General features: G+C 44.9%; 1 protein-coding gene across 11 annotated transcripts in view; it reads right to left on the reverse strand.

Moving 5' to 3' along the window:
- MAGI1 (membrane associated guanylate kinase, WW and PDZ domain containing 1) overlaps positions 1-25,372 on the reverse strand; it is a 361,197-nt gene that overhangs the window by 329,258 nt on the left and 6,567 nt on the right. The window lies entirely within an intron of this gene.

A 25,372-nucleotide genomic window follows, 5' to 3' on the forward strand; every position in this document is an offset into this window, starting at 1 on the left:
CCGCACCCAACGGGACCACACGAAAACAGCCAGGGAGGGACCAGGGCCAGCGGGTGGGACTGGCCGGCACAGGAGACTATGCTGTAACAGCCTAAATCACCACACTGGTACTTTTCGGTCAGACAGTACATTTGGGGATTTTGTAGTCCCGAATTTCCATCCCAACCACCCTCTAGAAAATCATGGCACACGGGAGCCAGAGACCTAGGGACGAAGGCTGCTCTCAAACACCCTGGGGTCACGCATGCCCCACGCTCTGCAGCTCAGAGCCACCGGTGACCAGGAGCAGCAAGAGCAGCAGACTAGTTTTCAAAATCTCATGTGAGCATGGGCCACTGCACCAACAGTCGCAAGCTATCCCATGTCTTCTAAAGCAATTTGCAATTTTTTCATTGTTTTTAACAGGTTTAGGGTTTGGGTTGGTTTGTTTGTTTGTTTTTAAGCAAGTAACTTGCTCAACTTTCCATTTTTATTTGGCTTTCACAGGTCCGTCTTTGCTTACGGGAACAACATTTCATTTGTCCTTTTCATGAATTTTTAAATTTAAAGCGCTTTCTCATTTTTAATTAATTTCCTCTGCAACTTAGATGAAGTTTACTTGTATCCATTTCTCGAGCTATATTCTTGCTGAATAAGGCTAAAACATCCTCATTTCCTCATGATGGATTATTTTAATTAGATTCTACTCCTTTTGAAATATATGTCTTCTCTGGATGCTTTCCATCTCTTTTGGAGTTTCACCTCTTGGATTGACTTGCCAGCTGCGTTCCTCACCAACCCGGCCCTCCGCAAGAGCATGCAGGAGCACTTGGAGTATCTTTCTATCAACAACTGCTTGGTTTAACAGAACATACTGGTTTATCTGGTTTTGCTGCTGAATCTTTAGCTGCAATCTAAACTGGTTTAGATGGTTAATAAAACATTAAAGAACAAATAAATGGAAGTATTTAAATCCAGAGTCACGTGAAGACGTTCTCTACTTTCAAGAGTGCCTACTACATGCTATGTGCTTTCCAGATCTCTGTGTGCCATGTGCTCTTCCAAATCTCTGATGACAGCCTGCCTAAAATGAGGGATTAAATATGGGAGGTGAGGAGCCACGGGCAGCCCCGGTGCCCAGCAGGCTCATGGTGCTGTTTCCAAGCCCAACAGTTCGTAGCCAGTGAAACATCCACCCAGCAACGTCCACGGGAACACCCATCAGGTGCTCAGCAGTTTTTGAAAAAAGATCAAGACATTAATTTCAGTCCCTCATTTGTTATTAATTTCCAAAAGGCCTTCTGAAACACGTACACAGCACAGCTTTGTCCAGAAAACTTTCCGGCAAAGATCCGGCACTAGCAAGCACTTTACCAACTACTCCACGAGTTTGTGAGCAAACTTCCTAGAAAAAAAAATGAGCAAACCACAGACACCACTCCAAGGAACTGCCTTTGTGAGGAGAGATGGAAATAAAGGGAGCGGGGAAGATCCTTGCATTGTCTGACATTCTGCGGTCATGGTGTAACCAGCCAGACAATTCCCATGAGAAAAGTCTACAAAGAAATACAGACTGGCTAATCCTATACTTAAAAATTTCCTAATGTATGGTTGCTACATTTAGCCTAGGCAGTACATGAGCACAACTGCCATTTGCAGGATTAAAACCGCTTGTGCTAGCCCAGTCTGATGCATCTTAAATCATCATGCTTCCAGCGGACAGATATTCAAACACTTTTTGGAAACCTTCGTCTTTTCTCTGCCCTAACAACCACAGATCCGAGATCCCCAATTCCTCCATCATTTTTTAAATTCCTAACTGTCTGCACTTCCTAAACCCCTAAGTACATGTTGTCTTTGGACGAGCCCATCTGCATGAAACTGTAACATCTTTTGTTGACGAGCGACGTACTTTGTCAATACAAGGGCAGGGAAAGAATGGGCCAAACCAATTTCTGGGCCTTCAGCTAAGCTGCAGAAGTAATTTCAGCTGACAACTATTAATATGCTAAGCTTAACCATCTCCTCTTTAATTAAGTTTATCAAAATCACCATTGTTTTGTACATCTTGAAGAACTGGGTACATTTCTGGGGCACTGAAAGTCAAGGTACTAGAAATCAAAAACAATGCTTACATGAAATTAAATCAGTGGGTCTGAACTCTGCTGCCATGGCTTTTCTGCACCGCATTTCCCCTGCTTGCATGTCAGCTTGATTTTTAGCCGTTACTATATTGCTACAACAAAAAGATTAACTTTCCCATTAACCACAAGTAAATAACATTTTAACAGTTCAAAATAACGAATGTGAAGACACAAAGCACTCCAGCCCTGCCAGCCTGGTAGAGTCATTCAGTCTCAGCAACAAAAGGTTTCAATCAGATAGCCAAAACTTTTGTCCACCAGATTTAGATTTGTCCTGAAATGCAAGACAGACTTTCCTCCTCCCGCCCCTTGCAGAGCCAAAAAGCACAGAAACCGAGAAAATTAAAACCTGCTGCATTATTCTGCAACATGCTACAAAATGTAATAAAAAGCCAAATGTCTCCTTGCCCTCCCCTCCTCATCATGTTGAATTATTTTTTTTAAACAGTCATGTAGCTGCAACTCTGCCTACATCTCCAAAAGCTAAACAATTATGCCACAATAGGGGTATTTTGTTCGCTCAGAAAAAAAATCATCTAATGAAAAACTATGTTGGTGGTTGAATCAGTTTCCTTTAGGAGGAGTTGGCTGTAATCTCAGTGGGACTTGTGGTTTCAGCTATTCATACTGCTCATAGCAGTTTCTGTTTTTTCTCAAAGCAACGTAACCCAGCAACACAGAAAAAAGCTGTGATTAACCTCTTTGAGATACAAGATGTCACGGCAATGCAAGTTGCCTCTTCACTGAAGAGAATCATAAATCTCTGTCGCTCTGTCCTTTTTACACAGTCAGCTCACCTCCAGGGCTGAGCCAGAACGGAAAGTCAGAAGTCACTGAAATTTTCTTTTACCTGTGAACGAGCAAATTGACTGTGGACTCGTAACTCTCAGACCAGATACCATCCTTCAGAGCCGCGAGGAACTGCAACTCTCAGACCCTAATCGATAGCTTCAGTTTCTTGCCAGCCACAGGAGAGCTTTAAAATTAACAAGCATTATATTAGCTGACTTTGCCTAATGAATAGCTATCAATTGTCTACACGCACAGAAAGCATCTCCTTTATTTGTATGCACATGACCATATGCGGCGGAATGAAACTGGAAGGGAACACCTGTGCATCAGTCTTCCATAATTTTTTTTATTATTATTTTTAAACGGACTAAAAAGCTGGCACTTTTAAGAATGCACTAAAAAGCTGGTGTCAATCCCAATAAATTAAACAAACAAACAAAACAGCTAAGGGGAATAATAAGAATAACGTTAAGGAAAAAAAAAACAACTCTTTCCTCATATGTGTCATATGAGGCACCCCAGCTGCACCCTGACCTGTGAAATACCACAGCTATACAGTAAGGCATCTAGGCTGTGTTATCAGACATACAGAATAATGCATAACTAATAGCTTACAAGAAAAGTAGGACCCAGCTAGCTGGCTGTCCCACCAATGCACAGATCTTCGGACAAATTCTCAGTTCACACTAGCCAGCACGCCTCTGCTGACAAAACTACTGGGATCTGGTACGACACGCAGCCAGGCTACAGAGACCTTACCCAAGAGCTAAAGCACAGCCAGCACCTCCGGACTCCAGCAGATTTTACACCTAACTCACCCGAGTGGGAGAGCCGCCAGAGCTGTGCCTGAGCAGCAGAGAAGCGAAAACTCCTGCTCTGGCACGGCTGCGCCATCGCTCCTCTCCACCCCGGCAGGCACAGTCTGCGCACTGGTCTGGGACAAGAACCAGCCTTCCTCTGTCCGAGCATTTAACTAAAAAACACACAAACACACTGATGCAGTCACTTCTTTATGCTCTGGGAGAAATTTTTTTTTTTTTTGGTAATGACAGGTTCCATTATCTCCTGTGTATATTAAAATTGGCCTTTCAGCTCTTACGTTAATACCAGATCCCCAAGTCAGAGATGAACTCTGAGTGACACAAAGAAGCCACACTTTCAGATCAGGGCATCTCTCTGACAAGGTGCTTGACATGGCCTCTCTTCATGCCTCGGGACTGCAGCAAGAGAGAAAAAAATTGCCTAGAATCGAAGGTTTCCAAACTGCTCTCCAGCAGCAGTTATTTATCATTGCTCTGTCCTACAGTGTCATTTCCCAAGCACCCAGGTGCTGCAGAAGAAAGAGGCCATCCCCTCCCTGCTATGAAGAGCTACGAAATATCTTGAGCAAAAAACTGGCAAAGGATAAGCAGATGGGCACAAGATGAAAGCAAAGCAATCCTAGGGCTGAAAAGCATGACTTTTATGTTTTGCAAAGTTGACCAGGTGGGTTTTTTTAAGGGGGGGAGGGGGGGGGGGGGGGGAAGAGAGGAAATTCAACTCAGAAGACAAGAACAAACCTATCATAGCCAAAGCAGCTTTGAAGAAAATTCACCACCGCCAAGACCGAAGCGCACCGCTTGCCTGCTGTACCTGGATGTGTGCCGCGGCTCGGGATTTCTGACCAGGAGTCGCAGTATTTGTGCCTGCAGCTCCCCAGCCTTCCCCTTCCCTGCACAGCCCCACAACCTGCCCCTGCCAAAGCCACGCCAACCCAGCAGAAAAACCAAACTCACAGCAGGCACCTCCAAAGGCGTGTGGGCACGGGGTGTCTTTATTCCCTGCGCTCTCCTCCTTGGGAAGCAATCCTTCAGGAGCCAGCTATCAGCTCTTAACGACCAGTTTTGTTACTCACAGGCCCCACAATGAAACAGGGGGTGGCTGAGGTTACCACGCTGTGGCAATAATCAAATTTAAGGGGATTATAATCATTATAAGCTAATCACGGTAGAATTATATATTTTTAATCAGCAGCTGCTGTGCGGTTAAGGCACTAGAATCCCCCAGCTGTTTGCTGGTAAGTGCAACAAACTGTATCCTATTTGAAGTGCAAAATACATACTTTTGCATGGAAAATATATTAAGGAAATCTAAAAACTGCACTTAAAAGCACTATATACTGTAAAGTGTCATTACAGAGCATTCTTTTTGCTTTCAGCATTGGAATGGTATTTTTTTAATCCCATAAATTCTTGCATTTAATCTTATACTGAACGTAGGCCAACTATAAAAAGGGAATAATTTACAATACATTGTGTATATTGTTACTTCAAACTACATAGTAAATCTTCCAACATTTGGTATAAACACATAGTGTTTGTCTACTCATTGTAAGTCTAGAAAAGGACGTATTTCTGCAGAGCCTTACGAGGTATTCACTGCATGAATAATAGAGACTGAATAAAACTTGTCATTTGGATTTTCTTGTAACAACAGACCTTAATCCAAGATTCGCAAGTAAAGAAACAGATCTCCGCAGTTTCTGTAACCACCCCTGCTCACACTGCTATATTTTTACATTATTCTTCAGCTGCATTTTAACTGAGAACCTTTCTGCGTTATCGCAGAGAGACTCCAACAGGCACCAGCCCCCAGAGATCTTGCTTTGTTTAAAAATAAAGCTAAACCAAACAGCCAGTTCATCTGGAAAAAAGCTGGTTTTGTTGAAGGGCGTTCAATTATAAGGAGGCTGATCAGAGCCTGCAGATGATTGCCAAGAAGAGCTGCTCTCTAAGCACCCAAATTTGGCAAAAGTCTACAAAAAAAAACCCAAACAGCCAAGCAGTTGCTCTTGCCTTCAAACACATTTTTCAAGTTCCCAGTATTAGACCAGCCTCCTCCTCCTCCACAACCCAATGGCACTGTGACATTCTGGTCTAACATAGGGTAGCAGCAGAACAGCATCTGAGCACAGCCAGGCCCCTCATTCCCACCACCTCCCACCTCTGATAACTCGCCCCTTCCACTAAGGAAAGTGCCAAATAGTGCAGGCTGGTTGGAAACCTTCTGCAAACCCTTCCCACTCACCCTAAAGCCACATTATCCGAAGTCCAAACAACTCACAAGATGGGAAGACTCACAAGGATCATTAACAGTTACCAAGACATCCTTTAGCATGATACTGCTGAGTGTCAACAAGTTTTTTTGCCCTCTGCATCACCTTATTTTGACCAGACCACATCCACCAAGCATGGGCTTGGTGTCTCCTGGACACACTCCCTGGGACACAGATAATCTCTCCAAGGCTGCAGCAGCTTCCCTGCCCACGGCTAAGGAAAACTAGTCTTAGAGAGGTTAAAATACAGAATTAGGCACCGCAGTAACTATTTGAGGGTATGCCTTGAAGTATGTCTACAAGCCGCAGGAGAGGGCTCAGCAGCTACTTTCAAATCCCCAGCCCTCACAGAGGGGAGGGCTCTGGCCAGGGGAGCAGATGACCACCTTGGCCAGGTGATGGGCATCTCTCCAAGCCAAGGCAGCCCAGCTCTGGACAGCCTGTCCCTGGGCCCAGCATCACCCCCGCCTGTGGTGGCCAGCCCCTGCCAGCGATGCTCTGCCTGGCGCAGGCTGCCTGCTGCCGCCTCAGCCTTGTCCTACACAACGAGGGTGACACTTCCCCACCTCCGCAGCCGGTGAGCATTTGTAACTGTTCCAATGTCTCCCTCACTGCAGACCAGGTACAGATTCTATTACCGCAGAAGACAAATGCCTTTAGATTCAGCTATTTCTGATAGAACTGTTTGCTCTGAAATAGGCGCAATACAATCCAGACTGCATAGCGGCTGGTAACAGAAACTGCCATTCCTATGAGTCTGCGAGCACTAGGCAGTCCTGAACAACGTCCTCTGCCATCCCTGGGGACTTTGACTAACAGTCAGCAAAAGACGACTCTGAAAACCCCAGAACTATTATTTGACTGAAAGATCAAATACCCTTCTGTTGACTCAGACTAACACAGAGAGCCCTGGCAAAAAAAACAGGCATCCCTGAAAGTTGAGAGCTCTCAGGTAAATCATCTGGTCTTGCAGATGGGTGCTGCTGTCAAAGTTGTCCTCACCACCACCACCCAAAACTGGCCGAGTGTTATTGATAGCTTCCGACAAGTGATGGGAGCCGTGCAGGACTTCAGCTCTTCTCTTTCCACTCTAAAGCACAACATACCCTCAGAGCAAGCAGAAAATGTATTCAGGGGAGGAAGGGGCTCAAAAAGACAGCTGTTACACCCAAAACATTAGCATCAAACACGGCACTTTCAAGTCACAAGGACAGAGTCATCACTAAAGACACCGACTCTGACAAGAAGAGATGCGCAAGGAAATCAAAGACTTCCACAGAGCTGTGGTACCAAGCCGTACCCAGGCAGGTAAATAATGGACTAAATTAATTGCCTGTAGCATGACACAGCTGCAAAATCCTAGAGATTTTGACTGCTTTGCAGCATCGTTCTTTCAACTCCACCCCATGCTGAGACTTTAATCTGCAGGGCTGTAATGGTACCATCAGCAATGTTAGAGGCGAGACTAAAAATAAACACAGGACAAGAAAAATGCAAAGCTCCTCCTCCCTGAGAGGTCTGGAGGGAATTTCCTGAGTCAGTCAGACTGCTCCATCACTTGTTTACTTGTTACCAAGGATGAATTTTCACAGCAGCGTGTGTGGTTTTCACTGAAGTTTCCAAGTTAAAATCAACAGGGCTATAATGTCATAAGAAAACTAAACACCACTAACACTCTCTTGAGAGATGGGATCCTTGCTGCCTCCCTGCCCAAGCTGCACACTGCATTTCCAGGGCAAATACTGTGTTTTCCAGGTCAAATACAAAAGTACTGGGGGCAAAGACAGTCCCTTGGTTCATGGGATGAAGGACACCAGCTCCCATAGTAACCTGCAATGAGTCCAGCATCTTACTCCGCCCATTAGATCTATTCACCCCTGGATAAAGCAGCTGTCACACAACGTTCAGAACAGCTGGAAGGTCTGTCCCTCCAGCACCTCTCCCAAGGTCCTCCCGAGTGCCGAGAGGCATTTTGGGAAGGAGAGGTCAGCTCTTCTCGCCGTGGCACCCATGGAGTACATAGCTGTAGAGTACTGACTTCAGAGCTATATAAAAAGCTGGCACAAAGATTTGTTTATGAAGAGCTAAAAATTAAGTTTGACTTTAAATAGCACAGTCACCAGTAATGGCTCAGAGGGTCACATTCTTCTTCCATTTCTGCCTCCTCCCCCCCTGAGACCTCCTCTTTGCCCAGCAGCTTTCCCAAAACGGTCTGCAAACATGGCAGAAGCTCCCCACGAGGGAGGCAGGCAGAAATCTGTGGCTGAGTTGAAGGAATATGCTTGCGAAGGGATGCTTAGCACTTCTACACCACTAGCCGTTTGTTCAAGGCCAACACTGCAGCAAAGACCATTCCCATCTGCGGCAACTTGGTACGTCAGATACTACTGATGTAGTATTTCATGAGTTCACTACATATTCCATGAAAATTTTAAGAGGTGACTACAGGTTCATGATGCTGTCAAAGAGAAACGCTCACCTTCCCGTTCCACAGCACACAGCTCTCCATGCAGCTCTCCTCGTTCACCTCCGCTACCCCTTGAGCACACACCAGAGGAAAATATAAGATTTCAAGCTTTGCAAACTCCCAGCCTAAACCAACATCCTGTAAAACTATGAGTTAAAGGCAGGAACACTTCACTTCCAAACCACAAAGGCTGTAATGAGTGTGGGTTTAATTGGCTGGTACAAGAGCTGCACAGCCAGAATCAGCAGCTGGCAATGAAATCAGCCCTTCTGCACTGCAGATTGCTAAACTTTTGCCCTTGTCTGCAATGTGGTGTGTCACAGAAGTAATTCAGTACCCATAAAAAGGATTACAACAGTACTTAAGAAAAAGAAAGCGCGAACCCAGGACTAGTAACACACTAAGTTTCTTCCCCTAAACTTTCTAGTTGTACAGGGCTCTATCCCTGACCCTGCACTGATGAATTTCTACTACGAGCCTGTATTTCCAAAAGAAACCTGTAGATTTTAGCTATCACTTATATAGCCCTTTAGAGCTACTGATTTCAACAAGCTTAGTACATACTTAAAAATCTCATTATCTAGAATTAGAAATTAGTTTCTTTGAAAAATCAGTCCCAAATGACCGAAGTCTTTATCAGGCAGCTACAGCACATCTTCTGGCTTCTTTTATTTAATGCATCATTCACAGTTATTCACATGTATGCCCAACTTCTCCTTCACAGGTTTACACACAAGTTCTGTGCTAGTTTGCATCTAACTTCAGACTATTTGAAGAAAAGCCAGATTAGTGAGGAACAGGATTTTACAGCAAAGCCTTCCTTTCATCTGCTGCAAAAAGCTTTGAATCTCATAAAGCTGATGTAATAAACTTTCAAGACACGGTATTTCATAGAGTTAGCAGAGGCACATTGCTATCACTTGATAGTTAATGGAAGTTTTACGGTTTACACTTTACTTAAAACTATCATGTTCCGGCCTGAAGAAATACACACTAGGCAGAGGAAAAATAAATAAATGAAAACAAACAATAATACAATCCAAAACCACACCAACCAGAACTTAGAGTGATATGCGCATCCATCTTTTAATTCAAAAAGCCGGGCTGACCTAAATAAAAGTAGCACACATGAGAAAAGCAAGACATCATCATCCTGCAAGCAGCTGAGGAATTGCTGCTCTCGGCCTCTTCCCACTGTGAAGCCCCGGGCGCCGTGCTCAGCCTGCACCAGGCGGCTCCTGTCTTGGCTAAGGCAAGGCTCAGCCCAGAAGCTCCATTGCCGTCAGGAGTGCAGCACTCCAGACGAAATGCAGAGCAGAATTTAAACTCCTCAGTCAGTGCAGTTATATTCCACAGGTGTACCCTCCACACCTTTCTGCTTTTACCTGCACAGCTTTATTATAAATTGCGTCTTGTCCCCAGGGCTCCATATTAAGAAGTTGCTCATTCCACGGAGCAAGAATCAGAAGCTTTGGACGTGTCAGGACAAATCCCACCAAATGTAAATTGGTGTAATATACAGATTTACACTTGCTTACATGGCACTAGAAATGGAAAGGCAGTAACTCAAACTGCTGCACAGGCTCCTGCCAACAGCGGTGATAAGCATTGCTTTCTTAAGGCTGAACAGAGGTTCTGGGGAAGGACAATAAATCACCACACGGCATCTTTGAAAGGGGAGCAACGCAGGAGCTAAGCCCCAGTGGCTCCACAAACACTCACTTCTCCACAGGACTATAGGCTTTGGTGTTAATCACTGAAACTTAAGTTTTGCAACAGTTTTTATTTTAGTTAAAATTGCATGGAGTGTTCATTAATTTTAATGTTGTGTGATTTGCCGTACCCATACCTAGGAACGCACTGAACCCTGCAAGCTTACGCCTGGCATGTTCACAGAAGGACTAGTCCCTGCTCACACAGCCCTGCATGCTTCATCCATCTCCTGCCCCAGAAACAGGCCGTAGCAGGACGCTGCCTTCGCTGCTGTCAGACCTGACCCTGCAAGCACCCAGCAGCAGCCCGAGGCAGCACGTCCCCAGCCAGGCACCCCAGCACCGCTCACCCCATGGAAGCCACCGCTGCCCCAGCTCCTGCGGGGACAGCAAGCAAAGCAGGATGGGACCCCTTCCCAACACCCAGGCTGAGACAGGCTGTGCATCTGCCCTCTGAGCTGCACAGCCTCACACAGCATCTGGGTCTGTATTCTCCAAAAATCAGTCACTCGCTCTCACCCCACCCCCCTCAAAAAAAAAAAAAAAAATTTGCATGCCAATTGCTAAAAATGCTGCAGATCAGGTACCTGCACCATGTGCTCAACTTGTACTTTAAAGGCATTTACTCCTACATTTTGGTGCATTCTCTTGACTCAAGATATTAAATCAAATGCATTGAGCCCACTTCCCTCTGTACAAGTAACAGGGGGTTCTATTAGCACACCTTGGGTAGAATATTAACTCCAGTGTTTTTCTGGGAAGAGACTGCATTTAATCTGGATTGCAATTGGAGAGCAGGAAAGGAAAAAAAAGGTCACCAGAGTAAACACAGCACCATTATTAAAGAAATGGGTTAACTATCAACCACAGGTACGAAACTGTGGGAACAGGACAGCAACCCAGTCCCACCTGTGACGATGCTGGCTGCTGGACAAGCAGAGAGCAACCCAGAGATGCTGCAAGAGGAGAAGGACTAAAGCTCTCGCTTTGTTCCATAAATAAAGGTTGGTTCTGTAATAGGTATCCGTGGGGTATTTGGGGTGCACTGATTTATTAACGAGAGATGCAACAGCCAGCAAGGCAGTTTTAAGATCCATTAAAAAAATATTTTATGCCTGATATCAGGGAGCTCTGCAGGGTTCAGAAACGGAACAGACATTTCTTCACATAACAAGAATAGCCAAAGGCAGCATCTGGTATTCCACAAAAGGCAACAAACATCATAAACAAGGTACATAAAGCCTCCGTGCTTGCAGGCATAAACTGCCCTCTGCCTACAAGAGATCAGGACACTCTCCCAGGGCCGGGTTATCTTACCAGCAGGTGCCATCTTCTAAAAGAAATTATATTAACCAGTATTTGCGACAAGAAAGCAACTGGGAGGACAGACAGTGCACCTGGATCTGCTGTGACACATTCTACACCAAAGAAAACAGCATCATTCTGGCACCAGGTCAATTTCACAAAAAACAAAGCCAGAAAATTTGTAACTGTTACTTTTTTTAAGTACCCTCTTAGAGAAAAAACAACACTTGTAAGGAGGTGTTAAAAGGCAACAAAGGAATAGCTACAAAAAAAGTCAAAACATGGCATCAGCCCAAGCCTGCCAAAAATGAAGGGATCCTAGTAGATAAAAGAGAAAAAGTAATACCAAAAAAAGTGAGTAAAAATAGAAGTTCCAGTATATGACATGCCTTCAAGCTATAGAAAAAGCATCTGGATTGTCCTCAGATCCCCTCCCGACTGCTGTCTAACTTGGTAATCGTCCCTCTTGAGCAACAGGGTTGTCTCAAGCCGAGCAACGGGGCAATGCCGCTTGCCTTTCATCCCATGCTATTTGGGGCAAAGCACCTTCCAGCCAGAATGGGAAGAGCATGTGCCCTGGGTCCCACAGACCTGGGTGCAGTCCAAAGCCTTTTGGCCAAGTCTGGAGGATGCCGGCAGCCGGCATGCCACCTCCTGCTCGGGGCGCTGGGATGGACCATCTCCAACCGGGGAGCTGCAGCAGGGCCACCAAAAAGCAGCTCTGCAAAGGAATACGCTGGTGCAACTCATTGCAGGTGAAAGGAAAAGTGCAGGAAGCCTCATGGCAGCCTGTCAAGGCTCCAGAAATATACTCTCCACCTTATTTTCAGAGCCTGCCGTTTATTGAGCATCGCTAAGGAGACCCGCTTCTCTCCCGCACCCCCTCCTTTCACAAGGCCAAGTGCAAGGCTCAGCAGTACACCCTCACGGGACACATCCCACAGCCTGCCGCTCTGCTCACCTGAGCACAGCAAGCTGAAATCTCTTTTCTTTAAAACATAAAGGAAGGTGGGGGGAAGCTGTTTCAATTGTGCGATTTTTACTTTTACTGCAGTTACAGCCACCTGTACAGCTCTGTACCTGGTACCTGCCTGCCAATGTCCTTCTGCTGGAGTGACAGCAGCGGAGAAGGAGCTGAAAACGTTTAAGCAAAAGATATTTTGTCATTCTGTGAAGCGTTAACACCGCTCAATGCTTTTAAAGGACATTACGACGACTTGGCTGTGGACGCAGGCTTCCCAGCTCCACTGATGGATTTCCCAACGCTCTGAACATCACTTCTGAAAAGCAAAGACCTTGGAGTGTTCCTCCTCTGCTCTCCCCATGGTCCCCAAACTGTGAACCAGGGGGATATTTGACTTTTCATGTCTAAGCTAAGGCAGTGGCAGGGGGCAAATCCCCATTCAATAGAAACTTGAGGAAAACAAAAACCCGAGCAGCTGCATCTGAAATTACATGAAGTCCAAAGCCATCAAGTGTGAGCCTTAGGACAGAGAAAGTCAGGCAAGTGCACAAATGCCTTCCACGTGTTCTGGATGGAAAGAAACTGAATTTTTTAAAGACTAACGTGGAAACTGCTTTAAGCAATTTGTCATTTTCAATAGAGGTTCTGCAGTAAAAGAGATTTCGACAAGCTAAACAACTTCCTACCGGAGCAGCTGCATGCAATGTTTAAACTACCTCTTGCAGACTTCTTAGAAAAGGAATATTTCTAATTTTGCCATTCAGGAAGACTTTGAAATGTCACTGCCGTTTGATTTGACCAGTGAAGAGGAAATGCAGAGTTGAGAGAAGAGGAGAAACAATGCAAATACCATTCTGTATTTTTTAACTTGGTTTCAGGCAGCTCGGTGAGTGGGTGCTAAGAAGTGTGAATATCGCTTATTTACCTCCAAGAGGCAGAAGCTTCAGACATATTTGCTGTAAATGTCACAACTTAAAGCTCATCTGGAAATTACAAAGCACTGATGTGAAATATCATCTGAAACACAGCTGAGTGTAAGAGCATCTTATTGCTAAACTTGAGCTAGATACAATGTTTTTATGGCAAAAAAAGTCCTCTGAACATGATCAACTGCAATGCATAATAATGCTGAAGTCTCTTCTACATCAGGGACTTTGAGGAAAAATAAACACGCAATAAATATTCCCCACTGTTTCTGCCACTGGTTCAGACAGCTATCAGCATTCAGCAGTGCTGCTGCTGTGTCCGAATACACGAAAGTTCTGTCCTTTAGAGGCCTTGATGAAATTTTGTTTATCAGTTGGTGATGCTAATGGGAAGGAGCTCAGGGAGGAGCAGCAGATTCTGTCTGACACAGCCCACAGGTTGCTGGGAGGATGCTTGAGGTTTATAAAAATGGAACAACAGAAAAAATCAGCCGCATGACTACACTTGGTAAAATCCACCTCCATCTGCAATCGATACAGGAAAAGAGGAATGCCAGTTTTAATTAAAGTCTGTAAGATGGCTTAAAAAATCCCTAAATTTTTAAAGAAAAGTTTTTCATCTTCCTGGTGAGCGCACACCCCCAGACTTGGAAGGAAGGAGGTGCTGCAGAAACACTCTTTGTCAGAAACCAGCCAACGAATTCCTGCACCCAGCACCTCCGGACCCAGGCTCCAGCCAGGCAGCTGATGTAACCTTCCCTGCCAGCTCAATCGCATCACATCGTGGAAAAACACGCTCACTCCCAGCCAGGGGCAAGATCCCATCCGGGCAGCCTCCACTGGGGCTGCTGCTGTGCCTACTGAGAGGAGAATACTGAAAATAAAAGTTAACTGTGACAAGCCAGTTTGGGAGCCAGGGTTTCCTTGCTTTTCCCAGCAACCCTGGGGGAAGAGCAGGCAGCGCCGTTACAGCGAGATGCAATGACAAGTCACCCACTCCGCCCCAGGACTCAGCCTGGCACAAGCACGGCAGTCCTGAAGCAGGGCACCGATGACCAGGCTGAGTTACGCACCAGCTATGCTAAATCAATTTGAAACAGATTTTTGTTAATCCACTGCAACCTTTTAACATCAGTGAGTTTTTCAGGATTGTGACAACTTGCCCAGCTTTTAGGTAAACAGCAATTTCCACACTGGTTTAGGCAAGCCTCAGCACCAATTACAGCAACTTTTACAACCATACAGACAGAAAAAGCCTTCTGCAATGCGTTACATTAGCACATGCTTAAATTTAAGCACTCCCATTTTTACTGGGGCTTTTCTCACGTGCAACAGCTTCAGCAGATCCAAATTTACAAACTAATTGCTTACCAGTTTGCAATGTGACCAAGATATCCTATCCTGTCAGAACTATGTAAAAAAAAAAAAAAAAGCACTGTATTTAGCTCCTGGAAAAACTGATATGTGTGTATTTCCAGCATCAACTAATACAACTGGAAAATTGGCAACAGAAAACAAAAATAAATGGAAAAGCCACCTTGGATAGTCCCTAGGTCATCTCTTCTGCAGATAAAAACATCAGCCTTTGACACGTTTTACAAGCAGACAGTAAAAAAACCTATTGGGTATTTTAAATGGAAAGACTCTCATGGCGAAATTCCACTTGAGCAAGGCAGCCTGGCGTTGCAGAAGGGAGCTGCTCCACCTGAAGCAGTTTATCCATTTCCCCTGTTTTAATGCGGATCTGGAAAGCAGCAGAACCCCCAGCACAGCAATGGGGAGCTGAGATTTGCAGGCCCACGACCTTGCCACAAGCATCCCAACTGAGTCACACAGCCTTGGTGCTTGGCTTCCCCCCTCCAAACATCACTTGGGGTCTTCTCAGTCCTCACTCTCCTCCTGCAAAGCATCCAGGCAGGGACAACTCCCGGGTTCATGTGCTGCCTGGCACAAGAGGGCCCCAAACTTCAGCAAGCTTGAAAGATTGCCCTCGTGCATCCAAGTGTTCACCACTTCTCCCACTCTCATAAAGCAATGACCTTCTGTTAAAGTGTAACTGCCACCTGCCCCTGGAATGAGGGAGCTAAATGCCACTTTATTGCCTTTAAAATGCCAGAGACCTGCGTGCATGGTGAAACCGGGCACCCTTCTGAGATAAGCTTTATAGGCGTGCTCTAATTTTCCCTCCTGCACTCTTGAAATGACTCACAGGGACCAGACAAAGGTCTAGAGAGCAGCTGCCCCCAGCATATGCCAGGAAAAGGGAATCTGGATCTGCTTCAGCAGCCACGTCGCATAACCCGATTAGAAAGCAAGAGAGGTCTCATGGGCGAGCCGCCTTTCAAAACCAACATGTTCCTGCAGATGATTTACAGCACAAGTATCACCGAAACGGTTTCACCACGGGAACACCACAGAAGTGAATGTTTTTACAGGATCAGAGGCTGCCCATGCATCTCGTGATGAGATAATGGGCATGGGAACTGTTCTTGGCCATAATGGTGGTGGTTTCAGACTCTTCAGCTTTCAAATAGCTGTGCCAACAGCAAATTTCACCACTTATGGCGAAATCCATGGCATTGGCTCTTTAACAGCCTGAGCTGCCGGAGTCATGGGATTAGTTTCTATTTAAAAGGGGGGGTGGGGGTGGGAAGGGAAGAGAAAAAAAGAAAAGACAAGAAGAAGAGATTCTGGAATTCTTCATGGAAACAGCATTTGACAATATGAATGCAAAAATGCAAAAATTAAAAGATATACATATCTCTTCATATATACACACCAGTCACATGTTATAAGAGCCTCACCCAAGAATTCAAACTATTTTGATAGGTGATACACAGTATTTTCACAAGCCCCTCCTCTTAGACTGGGTACAGGCTGTGTGTAGATATAAAACTTTCCCCTATACGTAAACCCTCTGAGCAGGCAACGCTTGGGCCAGCACAGCCCTGGTGTCCTCAACACCCTGCCTGGATTTTGCCCAGAACAGCTCCGTGTCTCCCACAGAAAGCCGGAGATGGTCATTGGGGATTTAATTGCCTCGCTCCACATGTAGTGAACAAAGCTTCCTGCGACATGAAGGATTTATATAGACTGTGGTTAAGTTCAGACAAAAATACCTTCACATAAAATTAGGTCAACAATTTCAGCATGTCCATATTTCTTCACTAAAAAAAAAAAAGAAAGAAAAGAAAAGAAAAAGAAAATGGGGTAATACAGCTATGTATGTATGTAGAAAAGTATTTGTCAGCTCAGATCCCCATTTGGAAATAGTCTGATTAATAACAGCAGATAGTAGTTGACAGGGAGGACTCCATAGCGCACACAGACTATATAAAAGTTTACAAAACCCTACATGCCATTGCTAAGCAAGTTTAGTATTTGCACATAAACCAAATACATAATGTTTGCTGGGCTATGGGCAGAAGACAATCTAACAATAACAAAAAAAACCCAAACCAAAGCCATTCCCTCCCAAGGAACAAACTCACCGATTTCCTTCAAAACCAACCCAACCCCTGATGCTCAGAGTGCCCCAGGGTGAACCCAGCAGAGCCTCTAGACTGCTCATGCAGCCAGGCTGGTGCTGTTCCTCTGGAGCACAATCAGCGCACATTAAGAATATGTAGAATATTCTACATTAGTCACTTCATTGTTTAAGGAAAAACGCATACCGGGGAAAAGAGAAGGACACGATTCTTTGTTTTGCATCAAACTAATCCTTCTTTCACCCTCAGGACAGGGAGAGGACAAACCATCAGGTGTCCTGCCCCCCAGGACTGTGATGGGGAGGCTCAGCTTGGAGGTGACAGTGTCCCCAGGTCCAGCCAAACCAGGCTCACTGGGGATCCAGCTACCCCAGGGCTGCGCTGTGCCGCACGCCCCGGGCCATCCCCATGCTGGCCAGGGAGCTGTGCAGGCTGCCCTCCAGCAACAGCCTGGAGGGGCATGACTTCTAGGCACCACATCCCACTGGGATATGCAACAACGAAGTTGCATCCTATAGTCTACATCAGCGAAGCATTCAGGGTGCCTGGAACAAGACGATGGTGGTCTAGACCACTCTGGGACCGGGGTCTGTCATCAGCTGGAAAGACAGCCACGCGCCTGGCTGGTCCTGCAGAAAGCACTCAGCTGCCTCCGCTTGTAGAGTCAGCCTCAGCATCAGTAACAAATCCAGGAGCAAACATGGCAATCTTTCCTCAGTCCAACGCTTTTGGTATCTTTCACGTATCTCCTGCTGCCCATCTCTCTCTGCCCCTCCTCCAGCCATCCTTGCTTTCCCACAAGGCTCCAGGGAATTGTTCCTCTGCACCTCCAAGCCCCTGCAGCATCCTCCCATGTACCTGCTGCTTAAATTGCTAAGTGGAAGTTCTACCCGCACCTTTGGGAAAGGAGGAGGACATGCATGTTCCTTGCTGTTTTTAAGAAAAGCCTTTTCACAGTTCTTCTGCAGACCAGATCCTCACCTGCCCAGTTCAGCCTGTTTGGGAAGTAGCTTTCCTCTCCCTTATGCATCCAAAAAAATCCAAGACATCTGTGTCTGTCATCAGTTTGGACTAACACCCACTTAGCACAGGATCTGCACAACTGGAACAAGAGAAGTTGAACATCAAAGTTGTTTTTTTTGTTTTTTAAAGTACACAATATCTGCACAGCTTTGTTTGTGTTGAGGGAGTGGCTGGATTTTAGGCAGCTTCTTTTTCAAAGGCTTTTTGTTAATAACTAAATGAAAAACCCAGAGTTGAGGTTTTCCCCTCAAAAAACAAGCCACTGTGATTAAGGATATGAAGAAAGAAAAGTCGGTCTCTTCCCAACCTAATTGTACTCAGGCACTGACTTCAGGGCTCCAAAATTACAGATGTATAACCCAAGACAATGAACTCTTTAGTCAAGAATTAGCAAACCATGCAAAACTGATTTCTTATTCAAATGCCTCGCAATTGTATGGGCATCTGTTCCACTTTGCAAATCATCCCAAAGGCTTTGTTTGTTTTTTTTTTTCCTGTTCCATTATGAACACAGGGCACTTTGCATTATTTTCACACCGTGTAATAAGCGCTATTGTTTAGTCTAACAGAGCACAGTCAATGAAATCCAACAAATATTTTTACCTTATTTTTCTTTTAAGTTATGATGCAAGCCCTCTCAAATATAAAAACAGGAACTGTTCTTAGTCAAAAGCCAAGTCTGTAAAAATGTAACCCAAAACATCAGGACGTGAGGAAAAAACTATTTTGTTTCTCCAAGGTCTACTAGGGGCAGTTAAAAAAATAATTTATGTAGGTTTAAATAATATTACTAACACAAAACAGTTCAGCACAAATGATGCCAAAGTCAGGACTGGGGACTAGCAGAGAGAGTGGTGCCATCATTCCTGCCCATAGCAGCAGAATAGCTCTGGAAACCATTTAAAATGTCACAGGAGGGAGGATGGATGGAGTGTCTGACCTTTGAAAACTGAAGGGTGGATCTCAACAAAAATATCCCAGCTACCCTGAGCCACGCTGCTCCTGCAGGGCCAAGAAGAATGTTGGTCTACCTATTTGGTCTAGAAGGAAATGCAAAAAAATAAAAATTAAGGAGAAAAGAAAAAAATAATAATCCAAATCTGCCAACATACCAGCCCAATGCAAAAGCTGCCAAGCTGCTTTGGAAACAGGCAGGTTCTTCCACAGCTCTCTATCAGATCAGTAGAAAACAAATTCTGGGTGATAGCCCAGCCTTAAGTTTGTTTCCCAACACCAGATCCTTGCAGGGAACCCCACACTTAAGACCATCAAATGCACTTAACATGTGGATGTCTGTGGGCTGCCGGCTCCGGCAGGACTCGGAGCCTTACCTGTCCAACCGCCACAACAGCCAAGACAATGTGAGTTGTGTGAGACTGAAATATAAAGTGAGGGAAACGAAATATCAAGTGTCAAGAGAGACAGAGAAAATGATGATAGTGGTGCAAATCACACTTCTGCAGGAGCTGGTCTTGCACGCTCAGCAGCGCTGTCAGTCAGCACCGAGAAGCTGCTGTTTACTCTGTCCTGCCAGGGGTGCCTCCGGTGACAGGAGGCGATCCTTGCTACATCACAGGGGGGATGGCCCATCCCTGTGCCCTTGGTGCAAAAAGGTCACTTAATACTCACTTTCTAAAAGGCAAAGATATTTTTTTTCCAAAGCCAAGCTAGAGAAAAACTGCAGAAAACTGGACCAGGAGGATCCCGTATTTTGCTGCTCCAGGATTTGAGACACGGAGTTGGGAGAAGCGCAGGTGGGATGAAGGGGTCTGAGTACCAGCAATCAAAGTACCAGCGGCTGCTCGTGGTTAGGATTCCTGCCTTCAGCAAACCTTTAGCCTCACACTCTTCATACTCCTGTAAATTCACAGCACTTACTCATACACAACCAGGGTTCCATGCTTTTCACCAAGAAATTTAAGTCACTTGCAGCACGCAAAGATCACAACCCATATGTCCTGATGTGCAAGTTCCAGTCAAAGTCTGAGGAAGTGGGGAAAAAACAACAAACAAAACCAAACACCTGAAATAACGAGCAAGCATAGCTTGTGTCTGGACTAAAGTAAGGGAATGTAAATAACAAACTTGGTCAATTATTGTAAAAAAACCTCCGTGGAGGTTCTGAGGATCCTACCCTTGCCCACAGCTCGGACCTTGCTAATGGGATGGAAAAAGCCCTCGAGGCAGCCGCATCTTCTCAGTTTCCATGTTACCTTCAAACTGGGCAATGATGAAATCTAACAAAAGAAGGACATGTTGGCCCAAATCATCAGTTCTGCGCAGCCACAGAAGTGCTGCTCAGACCTTTACACGTTACTGTAGCTGCCCTTGGGCAAATGTTTTCCTTGTGCATACAGACACTGTCAAAGGCGTCAGGGTATTTCTCAGGCAGGAGCTAAAGAGATGCAGAAACAGGCAGAGGAGATCCCTGAACGATTGCAGCCCGAACCAGAAAAAAAATGATAATCCCAAACACGGGAACAGAATAAGCTATCGATGGTTTGGCTTTCGAACCTGTTAAAAGAAGTTCTTACATTTTTAACAAGATACATGGAAGATGAATAGCAGGTCAGTAATACACTCATGCAGGAGCTATAACTCGGTCTTCAAAAATAAACCGCAACAACACGCAGGATGGTGTTGACATCTTATTTTGCAATGTTGAATGACTGATCGCAGTTAGATTATAATTGTGATTTAATTGCTCTGTGATCTGACTGGCCATAAAGAAGGAGCCTGGAGTCCCATCTCAATGGGTAGAAAGATTAACTTTATTGTGGAAAATATAATCCCATTTCATGCCATTAAAGGGATCATATTAATTCCTGAAAACTTTTATAACAGCAAAGATGTGGCACTTAGGCTCTGATGTCCATCTCTGGGGTGCTGCCTCATGGCTCTGGAGAGGATGGATGGCTGGTTTGCCACAAGCAGGATCACCTTCTAAATCCTGACAAGTACTACACTGTAAATTCAGGCACAGTAAAGATAAGGTCTTGCATACAGCAGTATTTTAATACACAGACATACACAGTTCATGACTAATAAATGTCATACTACTTTAAAGAAAGCAGATTACTGATTTGTAGCAAAATACAGTAAGTGATGGAAAAAGAGATTCTGCCTTTATTTTATGTTTCCGTAGTGACTAGCCTGCACAATGCTCATCCCAGTGGGTCAGCGCTGAAAACAGGCCTTATAAATCTAAAATGCATCAACGTCTCCCAAGTTTTTGGGTGGCAAATCTTTCACCCCACTTCCAATCCGCTTGGGTCCTAAAAGAATTTGGTTCAAATGGGAAAATGACTTACAGAACTCACCGTGCTAGTGACCAGCACTCAGCTACAGAAAGACTAAAGGAAAACACTTTCTGGGGCTCACGGCGTGATGCTGCAGAAGTAAAATAGGAATAGCAAGAGCTCGTCTAAACAGCTTTTCCCTTCGCTTGGCCCAACAGGGGCAGCTGCCTGAACCTGACCCCGAAGGCAAGCTCGCACCTCGGGGCAGCATGCGCATCGGCGCTGGCTTTCGGTCTCTGCAATGCCAGGCACTGTTGCATCGCGCTCAGCGCGGGATGTTCAGCACCACCACTAACAGAAGTGACGCTCTGCTTCCCAGCGTTTGCTAAACTACTAGACACACTAAAATTTAGAGATGCATTGACTTCTCTTTTACTTTTTTCCCACCACATTTTCCTCAAAAAAAACCTAAACTAACAAAACCAGCAGTTCTCTCACAAGATCTCTGAGGAACATAAAATTAAAAGGCCCAAATGCCAGCTAGCTGAAATTTTTGAAAGAAGCTGGTTTCGTTCACATGAGTACATGCAACTGGTTTCAACATTTCATGATTACTTCGTATAGCAAATGCCAGCCTGACATTGAAGCACTGAGTCACTGCACTGTATTTCAGAATTTATCTTAGGGTCAAGTTAATGTTTGAAAAAAACAAATGCAGCTGATAGCGCTGAGTAAACAGTGACCGTCTCTGTTTGGGATCACGCCTGCTCCTGTTTGCCTAGCACAGGGCTAAAATAAAACCCACAAAACCCACACAGCTCCTCCCTGCTGTGGGATCATCCCAGCTGCAAAGTACTATGAAAATTATTAACTGCATAAACTGATCTCAACACCTCCTGGTTTCAAAGCCATTGGCCATTTACAGCTTGGGAACCTGAGACTTTTTAGGGAAGCAAAGCGCTGAACTGAGAAACAACTTAATAAGCACAGAAACATACTAGCTTCAACAGCTTCCCACACCAAGCATCTAGTTTGGTATGATTTGGTTCAGGTCATCTAACTAAGGACCAAGAAAAATATAAATAAAATAAAAGGCTGCAATCTGAAATCTGAGTGTGCCCATCTCTCACTAAGGGAAAAAGAAAACCCAGATACCTTAAACAAAACACAGTCAATTGTATAGATACAGCCTTAACTCTTCCCTTGTGAAGAAAGGCGTGAAAAACTTCTGTTCTGCTGTGTTGGACTCTCTTAACCAAGATACATCAGAAGAAACAGTGTGCACGATTTTACTACTGATATATCCAAATGAGGTATACATTATCGATTTATCCAAGTGAGCTATTTTGCAAAATGTGAGGTGTATTCAAGGAAGTTTCAATATTCACAATACAGCCGAGAAATCATTGTGTTAATTGCAGTTTTACACAAGGATATGTGACCATTGTTCCTATAATTCAATCTATTAATTCTGTACTCTCAGACAAACTAATAATAAAAACGCATTTATTAACTCCACAGGAGTTAATTGCCAATTTTATCAGAATTTAGGCACCGATGCAAGATGGAAACAGTCAGTCATAGAAGCACTACATGTTAAGTGAGGTTTTTTCACACATTTGACAGTTCTGAAAGTTACTAAGATACATGGCAGCAGATTCTTCCTCTCTCTCCCCCAAAACCAGGCAACTATGGCAGTGTATTTTTTTCCTCAAACAAAATACCAAAAAAGGGCACATATGGTGAAAAAAAAAAGGGAAAGCTTCGTTAAAGTTCTTCAGCTTTCCTCAGTCTTTCTCACATGGTAAGTGAAGGACCAAGAAATCCCATATGAGCAGCAAATACTGTTATTCCAATTAAGAGAATTCATATCGGTTCCTCCTTTTTGTACTTTCTAGGAGCCTATTCAAACTTACAACTCAAAAAACCAAGAAAAAATACCGTATGCAGACCTGTACATCTATAAACCCTAGTTTAATGATAAACCCTGTGCACAGCCTACTCCACCTATGTTTCACATCCCGGTCCCTTGTCTTCCACTAAGTACAAGGTCAGAACAGTTATTTTCTCTGTTCATGCTTGCAGATGACCGACTTATTTATAGTAAATTTCCTGGTTTTCCAGCCTTGTAAATGCCATACAAAATAGACAAGGCAGTAAAATACACACATTTCCAGGCTAATACTGTCCTAGCACTTCAGCACCAGTCTATTAGGCACTAAGAACTGGTAAGGGGAGGAGAATCATAGTTAAAAAATGTGTTTACAATCTTATCTTCACACTCCTTTGCTGTCTTCTCTAGTGCCACACACCTCCTGTTGAATGACAGTTGCCATCCCTACAATGAGGTTTTTAATCAACATAGACGTAACGCATTTTAATTAAACCACTCTCCTTTTCTAAGCTTACGATGCTGATCCACAAGGGAGGTGCCCACTGTGCAGAACAGTGCACAGATGCCAGGCTACCATTGACAGGCACAAGGGAACTGCTTTCCAGACCACAAAAACATTTAATGATTTAAAATATGTATTTTTTTCTGTTCTGCATTCCTGTCTAATAAAGCATTTAAAAAATTGAAAGGGGGGTGGGGGGGACAGGGATGACTACAATCCCACAGTACCCAGGGGCTTGGCTCTCACCTCTGGATAGGGATGGTCCGAGGTTCAAGTGCCTGCCCTGGCTCCAACACAGGGTTTTGAACCTTTTTCTCCCAGGTTCTCCCAAGTTTCTCCCTTTTTTACTCCCAGGTAAACCCAACCAGTATGCTCAGCCAAGGCGCTCTGCCCCTTCTGTCGACCACATCCTGGGGCTGAGACATATTTACCATTATATTCTGTCATTTCTGGTATATTTCCATGAGATGTTTCTATATAGATTAACTACTAGTGTTTCCAAAATAACAAAAACTTTAATCACAAATTGCTTGGTTGGGAAGTTTATTTTTTTTGGTTGGGTGTTTTTTTTCTTCTTTGGGGAGGGGGGCCACTGGTTTGGTTTTTTTAACGCACCTTCCTTCATCATCAACACCGATCACATTACAACATCAGAAGCTGTATTTTCACACTTCTGCTAAAACAATCAGTATGCAAAAAGAAACCTGCCCGATTTCCTCATACTTTTCTTCATGCTTTTCTCCCCCTCCTGCCTGGGCAGGGAAACCAGCAGGCTCAGGTTCCCTCCCCACTTCCCAGTGAAGCCCAGACATTGCATCAGGGCAAAATACGTATTTGTTTAAAGAAAACTGGTTTTGTTGGGAGTTTGACGCTGTTTGCTGGAATTTCTATTGACTCTTGGAAATGACTAACAAGTAGCTGTGCTTCAGTACAGCAGCTCCCGGCAGCTTGGAGCTGACACTGCCCCCGAAAGGGGAGCAGGTGGCAGAGGGGGATTGCACAGCCTGGCTCAGCTCCTCTCCGACACCCCATAGCTACGATCTGCTATGGCACCGGAGCTTTGAAGGATTGCTGTGAAACAAGTGCACGCAGCCCTTCAGCTCAGCTCATCAGCAAGGCTAGGGACAAGACTTCAGGTGACAGTCCTGCCAGCTGGCCATAAACATCTGCAGCGACCAGCTGGGTTGAACCAAGTACAGAAAAAAACCCTCTCGCACCACCAGCCACAGCAAACACCCCAAGTTTGGGATGCAGACCTGTCTGGATGATTAAATAAACTTTCCCCCGAGGAATCTCTTGGGCGATCCAAAGAAAACTTCCCTTCCTTCCTCCACTTGGTGCTGGCCCTGGGGTGATCCTTTGCCCCAGCACACCTCCAGGTGTCCGGCTGCTGTCCCGCTCCTCCTGCCCATCTTGCCAACCCCAGCGCTGCAGCCACACAAGCCGTTTCCTGGCACTAAAGTCCTGCCCTGGAAATCACAAGCCACATTAGCCAGACCTGTTACACTAACCTGTTGAGCAACTGCTGCGAGTACACGAATGGGAAGTAGCTTTTCTTTTTTTTTTTAATCTTGCATGGGAGGACTTTTCCTATCCTCTTCCCCTGCCAAACAGGAGAGCTACCTGTGCATGCCTTCACCTGTGCACTACAGGGCTGGGAGCACAGATGTGCCCTCACCTAGGGCAATACAGGGCTAAAAATAAATAACTAAATAAATAAAAAAGCCAACCTGAGCTGACTTTCAGCCAGTGAAAGGACTCGCCTCGTAGGAGGGTCACAGCTTTTCCCTTCCCAAGGCAGGCAGCCGGCAATCACATGCTGCACTTTCTGAACAAGCCTCCG

Source organism: Falco punctatus (assembly GCF_963210335.1).
Source record: "Falco punctatus genome assembly, chromosome: 4".
In the NCBI taxonomy this organism is placed as follows: domain Eukaryota; kingdom Metazoa; phylum Chordata; class Aves; order Falconiformes; family Falconidae; genus Falco; species Falco punctatus.